We start from the raw sequence: 15,173 nt of genomic DNA on the forward strand, positions 1-15,173 counted from the left end.
CCCCCATATGCAAATTACCCCATTTGCAGGTGAAAACCATGCAAATGAGGTAAATCTGCCATCCAGGAAGCAGGAATCAGGGCGTGCAGGACTAGCGTAATATGCAGAAATGTACTTGGTTAGTAACCGAGTATGGTACTGCAAAATCCAAAACGGGGACATGACAGCCCCAAATAAGGGCTGCATAACATTGAGGAAGCATAGCAATGGCCAAGTAGAAGGCCACTGGCTTTGCAAACAATGCAAAATATACAAAATACAACTTTTATTATATTGTAAAACCACCAAAACAGTTCCCTAAAACCACAAAACTGAAAAAAAAAACAGTAGTATCTTGTTCTTCTGTTCACCAAACTTATTTTATTCCAAAATAAAAATCTCTTAGTGCCTTGGCCACAACCAGCCTTTACAGAGTAAAATTCTTTTCTTCTAAAACTTCCTTTTATACATTAACATCACTAATTAATTACCTTCAATTAATTAATTACATTCAATTGACTAAAAATCAGATAAACTTTTCTTAAAACTAAAACATCATTAAATAAAGCTTTGCCAGTTACATTCTTTATTCAAACCATTAGGTTATAAGGTGTTATATTTAATAATAAAAATAGATTCCTTTTTTCTAAGTGAATGTTTTAACATTTCTACACTTCCAAAATATTTTGAAACCTGCTCTAAAACTGCTACTTTTAAATTATTAATATCACCTAGATGTCCTTTATTAGTTTTTCTTGATATCCCTAACTTCCTAACATGTTCTTTTATTCTTTCACTTAGGCTTCTTTTAGTTTCACCTATGTAGTATTTATTGCATGAACATCCTATGGCATAAATAATTCCTCTGCTTGTACAGGTAAGGATCCCTTGAATCTCAAACTTTTTTCCTTTTATTTTCTCAAAAGTTGTTATTATATGTTGGCAAATAGAACACTTTCCACAAGGAAAGGTTTCAAATTTCATTAGACTCTTGGTAACTCCTTCTTTTGGTTTAAAATATTTACTATGAACCAAGAAGTCTTTTAGATTCTGTCCCCTTTGAAATGAAAACCTTAGTTCTATTTGTGAAAGTGATGGAAACTCTTTTGTCACCTGTTTCCAATACCCCCTTATTAACTCATTAAACCTGTCTGAAAAAAGGGTATATTTAGAAACAAAAAACAAAAAATTATTCATTGATGTTTCATTTATATTTTTATAATTCCCTATATTTTTATTGTGTGAGTTTTGAGTCCTCACCTCCACATTACCATAAATTTTGGCATAACTGTCAAACACTTTATCCTGTTTGTAGCCTCTGCTCACAAACAGAGCTACAGCTTTTTCTGATTCATTCCCTGATTCGTTTTCATCACTGCATAGTCTCTTTATCCTTAATAATTCTCCATAAGGGATGGACGTTAAAGTATGATTTGGATGACAGTTACTAGCATGCAACATCCAATTAGCTTGATTAAATTTTCTGAGTATACTAGTTTTAATCTTCTTTCTTATTTTTCCTTTTAGGGTAATGTCCAAAAAATTTACCTCTAATCCTACCTGTACTCCATCAAATTGAATTTCATATGTATTTTTATTAAGATATTGTAGAAATTCTGATACCTTGTCACTTCCCCCTTGACATACAAATATTAAATCGTCTATGAATCTAAAATATTTAATATCATGATTTCTATAAAACATGCTTCTATATATATGTACATTCTCCACTAGCCCCATGAACAAATTTGCATACACCGGGGCAAAAGCTGCCCCAATTGCTGTACATTCGTTCTGTTTATATAGGCTTCCTTCAAATTCAAAAATGTTCGTTAGACAGAAATGTAATTCCTTGATGTAGTGAGTTCTATGATTATCACCTAGAAAATGTTGTATTGCTTCTATACCATAACGATGTTGTATATTTGTATATAAACTAACTACATCTGCTGTTATAAAATGCATATCCTTCATCCAAACAATTCCTTCTATTTTTTTTCAAAAAATCTAATGAATCTTTTATATAAGATGGCAACTTCAGTACTTCTTTTAGTAAAATTTCATGTAAGAAACAACTTAGATTCTGTGTAAAATAACCTATTGCTGAAACTATAGGACGTCCCGGGGGTTGTGACAAGTTTTTATGAATTTTGGGAACACAGAAAAATGTATCTACAGTATTCTCTTTAGTTGTAAATTTGTCACATCATTAACTGTAAAATAATGTAGTCTACCCCCCTTCTTTAGTAACATCTGAAAATCATGCTGTGCTTGAATTAAAATACTTTCTTTCACTTTACTATATACTATTTCATCATTTAAATGTTGCATGCACATTTTATAATAATCCAAAGAATTCATTACTGCCAATTTGCCCCCCTTATCTGACAGCTTGAATACTATTCTATCATTAGTACTCAACTTTTATTACATGTCTGCCGATCAAGGCTGTTGAAGCATAGGGAAAAGGCACGCAAATGGGATCAGTGGGGAAATAAGAAAATAAACCTTAAAAAAGCAGTCTAACTAAAATCAGCATTCCACCATGCAAGTCAATGTCAGGCAAAAGACACCCTGGCCAGTGAATAGTGGTTGCTAAGGGGGGATGCACAGTGTGACACATGTAACCATGTATTAGCAGGCAATCTTATGCAAATGAGGGGAAGGATAGTGAATTCCAGTTTCCCCCAGCTTGTGAGGCAGGTCCCAACAGTGTAAGAGTATGAACTGTTGAGTGCAAGACTAGGAGGTAGGTGACATCATGGGTGGGTGTGGCAGGCATACTGTACATGGATTGGAGCCCTGTGGCTCGGGTATACTCCCAGCTTAGCACAGCCAACCTGGGGGGGGGGTGCCTAAACCTGCCCAGCACTCTTTACAAAGTGTAAGCGGGTGTGCGCACCGTGCACCAGGATGTACAGTAAGAGAAAAAAAGTTAAACCAGGAAACAGCAGCAGTGTGCACATCCGAGTTCTCTGTTTGTGCGGTGCGGCCCCGGGCCCAAACAGAAGGGCAATGGGAAGGGAAATAAGCAGTATGAAGGTAATCAAGGAGAACTAGCATATCTGGCAGGTGAAATGTATCAGAAGTAGCCAATTACACAGGCAGCAGCCCAGCCCAGCCCAGAACACTACTATAAACTAATCAAACACTTTCCCCACTGGTTTTTTCCACACTCTACACCACCGGTGTATACAAGTGGGGAATTTTTAACAAACAAACCTACAAAATGAGAAGGGCTGCTGCAGGCAACATAGAACAACATGTGCAAGAGGCTGAGGGTAGTGAGGATCTGCATGCTGCCGAACAATCCACAGTGAGGAGACGGAGAAGAGTGTACAGACCCAGGGTAACCTACCAGGGGCTACATGAGCTGGAGATACTGGAGCGCTATAGGGTTGACAGAGACCTCCTACAGCAAGTAGTAGAGCTGTGCTGGCCACACCTGACACACCAAACTGAACGAGGAGAACCCATCCCAGTGGCTACCAAGGTATCTGTAGGCCTAGGTATACTAGCCATATCTTTATGCCTTGTTGCTGTTGTATGCATGGGGGACTGTTGGTGGGGATATGTGGACACCTATGACCGGTATTGCTCATTTATTTCCACTTTATGCTGTTTAACATTGCAAGGCATGTTTAATCTGTGGGCTCTGCTCTCAGACAAGCCCCCTGCACTCATACATGCTCCGTGTATGCATGGGGGATTGGGCGGCATGCCTTCATTACTATGCATGGCATGCTGCTGTTCTGCTCTTAGGCATCTGCTTCCATGCAGGACTAGACTAATCCTGCATGGAAGATTAGTAAATACAGGGGAGTGTATAAATGAAAAATTAAAATATTACCAAGAAAAATATTTTTCTGGAAAATAAAAATTGATGACATGGAAAAAGATAGAAAAGTATGGAATACGAATGTAATGATAAAACATTACTATGTAAAACCATGGAAAAATCTAACAGATGAAAAAATTAAAGCGATAAAAATAAGAAGAAAATGGTGTAACCAGAAAGTAGAATGTCAATTTTGTGTGTAGACTGGTAATAGATAAATTACCAGTAAAAGTAAATATTCCATATAAAAATAAAAATGATAGAATATGTTTACATTGTCAAGAAGAAGAAAGTATGGAGCATATGCTTTTGAAATGTAAAAGAGTAAATGAAATAAGGGGAAAGCTATGTAAAGAAGATTTTTTCAAAGATGTGAAAGAAGTAGATAAAATAAACATGGATATGGTTAAATATGAATATAAGAACAGAAGTAAAGAATGTGTTAGAATATATAAAAGTTATTTTATGGCACATGGGTTATACGGAATGAAAGAATATATGAAATTATTTTTGATGGTAAATAGCATTTAGCAACAATATTAAGTAAAATCAGGTGGTTGTTATGGAAAAAGGAGTGGGGGTCTAACAGGGATGAAAATTTAGTATGATTGTAAAGGAAAATATGAATATCTTCTTCTTCTCTTTCGGCTGTTCCCGTTAGGGGTTGCCACAGCGGATCATCTATTTCCATTTCTTCCTGTCCTCTGCATATTGCTCTGTCCCACCAACCACCTGCATGTCATCTCTCACCACATCCATAAACCTTATCTTAGGCCTTCCTCTTTTCCTCTTACCTGGCAGTGCCATCCTTAGCATCCTTTTCCCAATATACCCATCATCCCTCCTCAGCACATGTCCAAACCAACACAGTCTTGCCTCTCTGACTTTGTCTCCAAACCGTCCAACCTGAGCTGATGCTCTAATATACTGATTTCTAATCCTGTCCATCCCTGCTGGCCTTCATTCCTCTCATCTTTAGAGCATATCTCCACCTCTCCGGGGTCTCCTCAACCTGGTCCTTATTCTCACTACAGATCACAATGTCATCTGCAAACATCATAGTCCATGGGGCCTCCTGTCTGATCTCATCTGTCAACTTGTCCACCATCAAATAAGAAAGGGCTCAGAGCTGATCCTTGATGTAATCCCATCTCCACCTTAAATGGATCTGTCACTCCAACTGCAGACTTCACCACTGTCACACTACCCTCGTACATATCCTGTACCACTCTTACATACTTCTCTGCCACTACTGACTTCCTCATACAATACCACAACAAAAGGAAACTATGAATATGTGTAAACATATTTGTATATTTAAATATTTTTGCATTTGTAAATATTTTTAAATATGTAAATATGTTGTAAATAAGAGGTCTTTTGTATATAAATAAAGGACCCTTACTGTTGTCTGTGGGAAAGTTAGAGATTTCTTCCTGCTAAAGATGGAGGGAGATAATGCAAAGCAGGCAGAAGTCAGGATGAGCAGGGCATAGCTGAATCTGAAAACATTTTTAATGCATTAGAATTGATGGCTACAACTGTTTCTATTGGTGAATTGGATGACAACCATCTTGACAGGATAGTCATTGAGAATGAGAGAAAGAAATAGTGGTTTATTGGGATGATATTGTGGGAAAAAATGCTGCTAATCAAAGTCAAAGTAAACTTTATTGTCATTCACATCAACAAATGCAATGTATCACTGGATGAAATTTCATTGCTTCAGGCTCATGTGCATTGAGAAACAGTTTTCACAAAAGGGTGAAAGAAGCATATAACAGAAGAAATTCTAGACAATATGGATATAAATACACACATAGAAAACTTACCCAACCACCATTTTTAACATGCAGAATAGCACAATTCACAGTTCCTGTACTTCTGCAAGTAATAATTTAGTTTAAATTGCATACCTTAGATAAACAGAATAATTTAATTCTACGACAGTAAAGACAATCATATTGCACTTATGGTGTTCTTACAAACTGAGGGAGTGTTGACATTGTCAAGGTTAGTTGTTCAACAGTCTGATCACTTGTGGAAAGAACCATTCTGGAATCTTAATGCTCTACACCTGATGCTTCTGTATCATTTCCTTGAAGACAGGAGGTGGAACAGTCCAAGTGTGAGATGATAGTTTTCCCTTATCAGTTTCATGATACTTCCATAGCATCTGCAAGAGTAGAGGTCCTGTAAGGACTGGGGGTTTGATCCTGTGATTTTCCTGGCCTGCTTTAAAACCTTCTCTAATGCCTTGTGATCTGCATATGAGCTGTTAACATACCTGACTGTGATGTTGTTAGTCAGCTTGCATTTGATTGTGGCGTTGTAGAAGGTCATGAGGATGTGACAGAGGAGGTTTGCTCTGCGTAGTCTCTGGAGGAAATGGAAATGTTGCTGGGCTCTCTTTACAAGGCTGGAGGTGTTTGTGGCCTAACTTAGGTCATCTGAGATGTGCACCCCTAGGAAGTTGGTGCTTTTTACCCTTTCCACTTTTGTACCACTGATGGTGATGGGTGCATAGGACTCTTGGTTCCTCCTGAAGTCACCAATGATTTATTTTGTTTTGTCAACATTTAGTGCTAGGTTGTTTTTGGTGCACCATCTGGTGAGTTGGTTGAATTCCTCTCTGTATGCCCCCTTATCATCATTTCTGATGACGCCAATCACAGTGGTATCATTAGCAAACTTGATGATGTGATTTGTCTGATGTTTTGCAGAGCAGTCATGAATCAGTATTGTGAAGAGAAGTGGACTTAATACTCAGCCTTGTGGGACCCCTGTGTTCAAGGTGATGCATCGTGAGTGGTTCTTGCCAACTTGAATGGTTTGGGGCCTGTCTGTCAGAAAGTTGAAGATCCAGTTGCAGAGTGCATTTTCTATGCCTAGTTTAGACAACAGCTGCTGCAGTATTACAGTGTTGAAGGCTGAGCTGAAGTCTATGAACAACATGCGTACATAACAATTTTTGTCTTCAAGATGGTTCAAGGTGTGATGTAGTGCCAGGGATATAGCATCCGCAGTGGAGCGATTTGGTCTGTAAGCAAACCGTAAAGGATCAAAAAATGCAGGCAGACAAGATGATATATAACCTTTCAAAGCATTTCATCACCATCGGTGTTTGTGCGATGGGTCGATAGACATTTAATGTGACTGGGGATGACTTCTTTGGCAGAGGAATGATGATGGCAGAATTGAAGCATCTTGGCACACTAGCCTGAGATGTGTTGAAGATGTCAGTGAAGACAGATGGGAATGCAGCGGTAATTTTGTGATAGCTGATGTGTTTATTGGTGATACCAAGGCTAAGTATTGCATTTCTGCATCAATGCAACACGACAATGTATTAAATATGGGTGTTGCAGGAGCAGGGCAAAAGTAAAATGTCACAACTTGTTAAACAAATGCACAAGCTGATGTTATGCTAAATAAATTACAACTGATGGTGTGGATTTCTGTAAATGGTGACTTTCCAGTGGACATGCAGGGCTTATGGGACAATGTTGTCAAGCCACTGGAATTTAAGGTTACTGATATCAGATCCTGGATACATTTAGGATTTGAAAAGTTTGCAGATTTAATATTTAGAAATCAAAATTGTCTTGATGTGTTCTTTGTGGCAAATTATAAGTTGCCTTAGAAGAACTATGTGATTTCTGACGTGAATTTGCAAGTGGAAAAGTAGCTTAACTTGCAGTTTTTTACCAATGGTATTACCAAAAAAGAAATAAAATAATTTTTGAAAATCATTTGTAGAATAGTAACTATAATTAATAAGACAATTGATGCTAGGAGAATAAGGACCAGGGGTGTGAGGAGTATCTTTGAATATTAAAGAAAATGAAATGTATAATTTGCAAAGTATTTGTTTGATAAATGAATGTAGACATATCCTTAGATATCAGGAGCAACCTAAGGCATGATTTTATTGTAGTAAATTTGATTCTATGATTAGTAAATACCCATTGAAGAGATGCAGTCAGTTTGGGGGTAGATGTATTCGGCATTCATCAGTCCTATCATTGAGCAAGATGCCCCCTTTAGTGTGTAACTAACCAGGCATATCCAACAACTGGAACATCCATAGAGGTTCCTCATTATAAGAATTCAGGGGGTTCATAGGTTCATAGGTTCATAGGTTCATACTAGGCTATCTGCCCGAGGGCATTTACAAGCCTAGCCCATAGTTTTGTGGCTTACGCCACCCCTTTAGTATGGGGAACTATACCCATTATTTTGCTGTGCCTCTGTTGAGCAGTGACACTGAGGTAATCCCTGGGGTATATCTGCGATCTCCCATCCATTGGTCAAGATTTCTCTTGAACAAGGCCAGCGAGGTGCTCTGCCTCACATATACCGGGATTTTATTCCACAGCATAGGGAGTCTTTGGGTGATGAATCTATCCCTCCAGCATGTCCTATTAATAGCCGTGTCGAGGTTTAAGTCTCCCGCCCTTGTGGCTCTGACGGATCTAGATTTGTTGAGGTGAAGCATATTCATCAAATCTGGGTTTGACATGGCCTTGTATGTTAGGCAAAGGTCACCTCTGAGCAAGCGGTGGCGACTGAATAGAGCTGGAGTTCTTTCAGTCGGGCAGCATAGGACAGATGTTTGAGACCCTTTATCCTTTTGGTGAGGAACTTTTGTGGCCTCTCCAGCTGCTGCAAGTGTCGGGTCAGATACATTCGAATGGGGCATTGTACTCAATCATTGGTCTGATGAGTGATGAGTATAGGGAGACTATGACCTCCCTTGATCTAGATGAGAATCCCTTCATGATAAGGTGGGCAATGTAGAAGGTCTTCCTAACTACTTTAGCTACATGGGTGTCGAATGACAGACTACTATCAACCTGGGTCCCCAGGTCCCTGATAACTTCTTCTGTACTCAGTGGATTGCCACCTATTTGGTAGCTAGGGGTAACCTTGTTTTTCCCGAAGGGTATGACTATGCATTTTTGGCATTTAACTTTAGGCCATGGCTCTGGCACCAGTTATCCGTTTCTGTGAGACCCTTCTGAAGGATATCTGTGTCAGATGTGTTTTCTACTATGGCGCCCAGTTTGCAGTCATCTGCAAACTTTGTCAGCCATAACCCTCCTGTGTTTGCTTGTACTTGGAAAAGTAGATGCCAAACAAGAGTGGGCCCAGGACTGAGCCCTGTGGTACACCACTTGTGACAGGCTTTGAGTCTGACATGGCGCCAGCAACTCTGACCCTGTGGGTTCTGTCACTCAGCCAGTTTGCAACCCATCTTGTGATGTATGGGTTAACATTTAAGCTGATGAGTTTTTCAATGATACCCGAGTGGGGTATTGTATCAAAGGCCTTCGCCAGATCGAGGTAGGCTGTATGGACTGCCTTTCCTCATCAATGGCTTTGGTGACTGTTTCAAAAAGTCAACCAAGTTTAGAAGGCATGATCTGCCTTTGACAAAGCCAAACTGGGATGGATCCAAAGTCTGCAAATTCCCTATGTCTTTATTTATGAGGTCCATTATGATCCTCTCCATGGCTTTGCAGATAAGGCTTGTCAAGCTAATGGGCGGTAATTTCCAGGGTCGGTGGAGGCACCGCCTTTGTGAAGTGGGACCACAGTTGCAGTGCGCCACTCCTGGTGCGTATCCAGAGGTAAGACTATGATTAAACAGCTGTCCTAGCTGTGGGTTTAATTCCTCGTTGAGTTCGTGGAGCACACAGCCGGGGACACCATCAGGTCCCATGGATGCTGTGTTTTTTGCTTTGGAGAGAGCAGTTCTCACTTGGGCGTTGGAGATGTTTGGGGGGCTGCAATCGCTTGGTATAGATATCTCTCCTTTTGGGGGGGAGGGGGGGGAGAAGTTTGCACTGAACCTGTCAGCCAGTATGTTGGCAATGTCTGTAGGATCAGTAATCTTCACATCATTTTGAACTAGTTCTGAGCATATCTGGGTAAGTAACATATCATATGCAGACCACCTTAAGTCTCTATCCCTGTATTCTGTGTCCTACAGGCTGTTGAGGGAAGATCTATGCCTGGCATACAAGGCATTATTAGACACCAGTCTGATGGACCTTCTGCATATCCGCAAAACAAACAGCACCAGAATTACCCATCCATTGCCTGTGATATAAATAAGACCTGCTGGAGAGACAGGTATGTATCTCAGAGACAACCCCTTCACTGGAACAGACTCCCCATCCATGTGAAGCAGAGTTCTTCCCTAACGCAATTCAAGTGTAACTTGGGCAATTGGATTGGGAACAGGAAATTCATCCCTGGTTTGGCACCTATATATCTAATGGACACCGGCAGTCTGGAAATGATTCATCTTCCAGTGCCCTTCTTGTGAACGTTTCATCTCCCATGCCCCTGCTTATTATCAAGGGTACCAGAAGTTGTCAGAGATGTGGGTTGCATGGTTAGGCTTAAAACGCCCTTGTGGTTGTTAGTCTAGTAAACACCTATGAACCTCTGAGTATGACAAAATAATGCAAATTGTAAGCAGTAAGTACAGTACAGAGGGGCATTTATGGTTTGATTGCAAAATATTAAAGGACAATAATGTGTGCATTGACGGTGATTTGCAAGTGAGGATGTAAATAATAAAAATATGAATACAATTTTTATTAATAGAAATGAAAATAAAATGAGAAAGGGAATATTATAGAAAACAAAAGAAAGTTATAAGGATAATGTAGTAGAAAAATAAATAATCTAGAGCAGGAAAATGAAGCACTTTCTGTTACCAATAAATATTGGATATGGAAAGAGAAGGGGATAAACCACCCCATCTTTTTTAAATAAATATGGAAATAGCTGTGTAGAGAGCTACCTCATGTCTAAAGTTATGCCACATATTATTATACCTGCTAGTTCTAAAAGTCAAGGTAGCCTTGAAACATTTTAACACCCCAGCTTGAATATAGTCCACCCATCCCAGAATGCCACTGTAGAATTTAATATGTACACACTTCAAGTAGCAGAAAATACTACTGTTTCATGATTTTTTTCAGACAGAAGAATCCATCACTGTGATCTGTTAAAGAAATCCCATGCATGATAACATTAGAGCAGCTCTGCTGCTAGATCGCTTATTAAAAATTATGAAGGTTCAATACTATCCACCATTAAGCTGAATGATATTCAGTCAGAACAATAAACTACTTCCTTAGAAACAATAGCAGTCCCGCACTAAACAGATCTTCTCTTGGACTAGGAGTAGACAAGAAAACCTTTTCCAAAACAGGTCATACCTCACGGTGTAAAATTGTCTTTCAGTGAAAATATTGCAGAGCTGTTAAAAGGTGAAACTGGGTTTTTAAATATGTAGATATTTGCAGTGAGTAAAGTTTAGAGCTCCTTAAAGTCCTCTTTCATGTGAAAAGAGTATTTTTTTCTTATTTGCATTTTTCCAGATTTTTCCTTGGTACCATGAGACTGTAGAAACAGGAAACGTTTCATTCACATTGAAGAAAAGCAAGAAATACTGCTTGGGATTATTTTAAGGAGAGAAAAGGTGACTTCTAGTCACTTCATTAACTGCCTTGCTTCTGGAGGATGCACAAGGGAATTGCATTATTGAAACAGAGCTCAAGTTAGGGTCTATTTGCCAGTAAAACTACAACTTGGAGTCTATGTTGGAGGTATATAAAATGCAGTAAATACTGGTAGTAACAGGACCAGATAAACTGTTTAGAAATCTTTATGTTATCTGCCTAATTAAATCAATGACATGTGTGCAGGTTTAAACCTGTTTTTATTTTTAATTTTACAAAATGCTTCGTTTCAAATAAAGGATGTTATTATTCATTATTAAATGGTTTGGTTGGTGGTTTATTTATTGGCTTTGAATATCTGTATTGAACTAATGTACACTTACATGTGGTTTCTGCCTCTTGAATAGTCACTGCTTATGATCCTTCTTACCGTAAATACATTTACTGGTTGATTTATTTAAACGGTATGTTGTAATTGTGTTCTTGGTAAGCCAAATAGTCTTGCTGCTGACAGTATTACTGTAAAGACAGGAGGGGATGTTGGTGCTGCAGAGATACTATTAACTTCTGCTGAAAAATATTCTGACTGTGTTTACGTTTCAAATAATCTTGAATAAGTTTTAATAACTATTGGTACAACTATACTCCAGAATCTGAGGTGGAAGAAATCCTGGGAATCCAATAATTATAACTCTGATCTGTAGCTATATAATTTGGTATTTCTTTCTGTGCAGTGGCTTCCTACAGAAACCTAGCTCCCAGTTTTTATCAGCAGGGCACTATCATTCAGGGAGCACTCCTGTAATACTTATCCCTGCTGCTTTCTGAGTGCAGTATTTTAGTGGTTCCCTCAAGGGAATGAATGTCTCCTGCCTTCTTTCTTTAAGGGTGAAGCCAAACCCTTCTCTTGCTTTTACAGCTAACCGCATGTTGTTAGAGTGCCAGAAGACACTGCTTCAGTAATACAGGCACGTTATTGTTACATAAAGCATACATTTATAATTCAAGAAAAACACTAAAAAATAAAAAATTGAGCCGCCAAGGCGATAAAGTTGTAACAAACAGTTTAATACAGCACCAACAGACTGAGCACTTTCACCATAAAATTCAAATGGCTTCTTCAGAGTCAAACCAATTAAGCTAAATCGTGATTATATACTCAAGGTATTAATCAATCATTCAATTAAATAAACCAGGAATAAAAAGTAGTCCAAAGCTAAGCTACATTTCTTTTACTGTTATAATATTAGTTAAAAAATAACATTTTAGATATAATATGTAAGGCAAAAACTCTTAGTAATATCATAAAAAAGAAAAAAATCTTGAATGTAAACAACTCATATTTCTGTAGCCTTCTGTTTCAAAAAGGGGGCTATTGAAACAAAATCATTCAACCAGGTTTGCAGCAGTCATTCTGTCTAATCTGGTACTTAGCCTCCCTAATTTCCAACTCAAATTTAACATCACCCCCTTTAACATCACTACAAACCCTATCAATAACAAACAAAAATACAAATCTTTTAAACTTTGGACATTCCAAGGTATGAATATAAAGGGCATCGTGGGTGTTTTTATTTTTAATATCCCTCAAATGCTCTACAATACAGTCCCAAAGTCTCCTGATGGTCTTTCCTACATAAAATCCTGGACAGGATAGGCACATGGCTAAGTAGACTACCATGGTGGTATTGCAATTACATCTTCCAGGGCATCCTATGGTATGTTCATACCCCCCCCCCCCACTGACACACTGGTGCTATCATTAATATTTTTACAAACCTTACATGCACCACATTTGTACATTAATGATCTGTGTGTAACTTTTGTTGTACCTCCACTTTCTAACATATTTTTAAGGTTCCTACCCCTACTATAGACTATCCTCGGTTGGAACCCTAATTTTTCTTTCATTTCTTTGTTGAAGTGTACTTCCCATAAGCTTTTTATACTAGCCACTAATGTTGGTGCCTCTTCATTATATTGCAATCACAAAACATGTGAATCAAAGTTGCCCTTAGCCACTGTGCTAACCACTAAGCCTGCTTTTAAGATCAGCTTAAATGTAATGCACCTTTTAATCAGAATCTCTTTCTTAATTTTCAGGAGCAACCAGAAATGAGACCCCCTGTCTTTAAACATACCAATTAGTGAAAAAATCTCTTTGGAAAAAAGTTCATCAACACTTATGAGGCAAGATAGCCTTACCATTTAGCCTTTAACTACCCCTTTTCTTTGGTGTAATGGATGGCAAAGGTTGAAATGCAGCAACATGTTGGAGTAAGTTTCTTTCCTGTGAATAGTACTTACCAGTGTAACATCTCTAGTCAAATGGATATCCAAAAAGTCAATCTCCCTAGTATGAAATTTAAAAGTGAATTCAAAGAAGGTGGTTGTGCCATTAAAATATTCAATGAAGTTGTTCACAAGTTGTTCCTCCCCTCACCATAATATCATGATGTCATCCAAAAATCTTACATAAAACACAATACTGGCCATAAAGGCAAATGAAAACATATATCTCTTTTCCCATTCCAAGAGGACCAAGTTTTCAAAACTTAAGAGCACATTTAGCTCCCATAGCCACTCCAGCTTCCTGACGGAAAAATTCACCTTCAAACATCATGTAGCTATTTGTCAACACCACCTCCATGAGTTTTAATTAATTAATTAATTAATTAATTTTAGATTGGTCAATAGCCTTACTAGCCAACAGGCTTTATTGAAACAATTCCAACCCCTCCTTATGTGGTATTACTGAGAACAGGTTGACCACATCAACAGTCAAGAATCTATAATCTGTGTTGCCAACATTAGCTTGTCTCAGCAATTCCAAATAGTGCCACGAGTCTTTTAAGATATGGGGTGCATCCCTAACTATTAGGTTAGCATAAAAGTCTACATATGCTGCAATAGGCTCAGTCTGCGACCCTCTTGCTGCTACAATAGGTCGAAATGGGGGGTTGTAGATATTTTTATGTGTCTTTGGTACCCCATATATTACTGGGATCTTTGGTGTCCCAACAGTTAAATACATGACATTATTAACATCTACTGAATTTTGAAACAGGGCATCAAACAAAAAACTATCTATCTTAACATATGCTCTGTTTATCTCATTTCTCAAAGTCCTACTATAAGTCATAGAATCATTTAAAATGTACATTTTTGAGATGTAGGCAATTTGAGACATAATAACAATCCCCTCCCTTTATCAGTTTTCATTACCCAATAACCCTGGTTGCCTACCAGTTCCTTTAAAATTCTTATTTCATCTTTTGTCAAATTGCTAACCTTGTATTGTAGTTTGTCTCACTACTTTCCTGAAATTCTGCTCACAGAGTCTCTCAAATGCTGTAATTAAAGGATGACTCAGGGGAATAAAAGTACTTTTACATTGCAAAACCTGGTTAGTATCATTATTGCTGTTCACATTTCCAAAATGCATCTTTAAATTCAGTTTTCCAATATACATCTTCAAACTTATAAGCACATTAGCAATATCAGTTATGTAACTTGGTACATAAGAAATTCCCTTTTTAAATAAAGTAAAGTGACCTTAAGTAATATTTATGTCACTAAAATTGTAAATATAAAAACCTTTTTTTTTCTAGAATTTTACATTCCATTGGTACATCAAAAACTGAGTCAATAAAGTCCTGGGAAATACTTCCAAAGACATAGAGTTTCAGTCTCTTTTATTTCAGTCAATATTGGTCTCTCTGACAAGGGTGATGTTGCCCCTTGTTGAAATGTTTCTTGTTCGTGTTCGCATGTGAGTTGTAACCTTGCCAACCCCATGAAATCTCCTCCCCTAATTTTTGAGTCTCTCGGACCACCTCAACTGTTGTCCCTTGTGAAAAGAATAGCCATCTCTT

This window comes from Protopterus annectens, chromosome 3.part1, assembly GCF_019279795.1.
Source record: "Protopterus annectens isolate FY-2018-M chromosome 3.part1, PAN1.0, whole genome shotgun sequence".
NCBI lineage: Eukaryota > Metazoa > Chordata > Ceratodontiformes > Protopteridae > Protopterus > Protopterus annectens.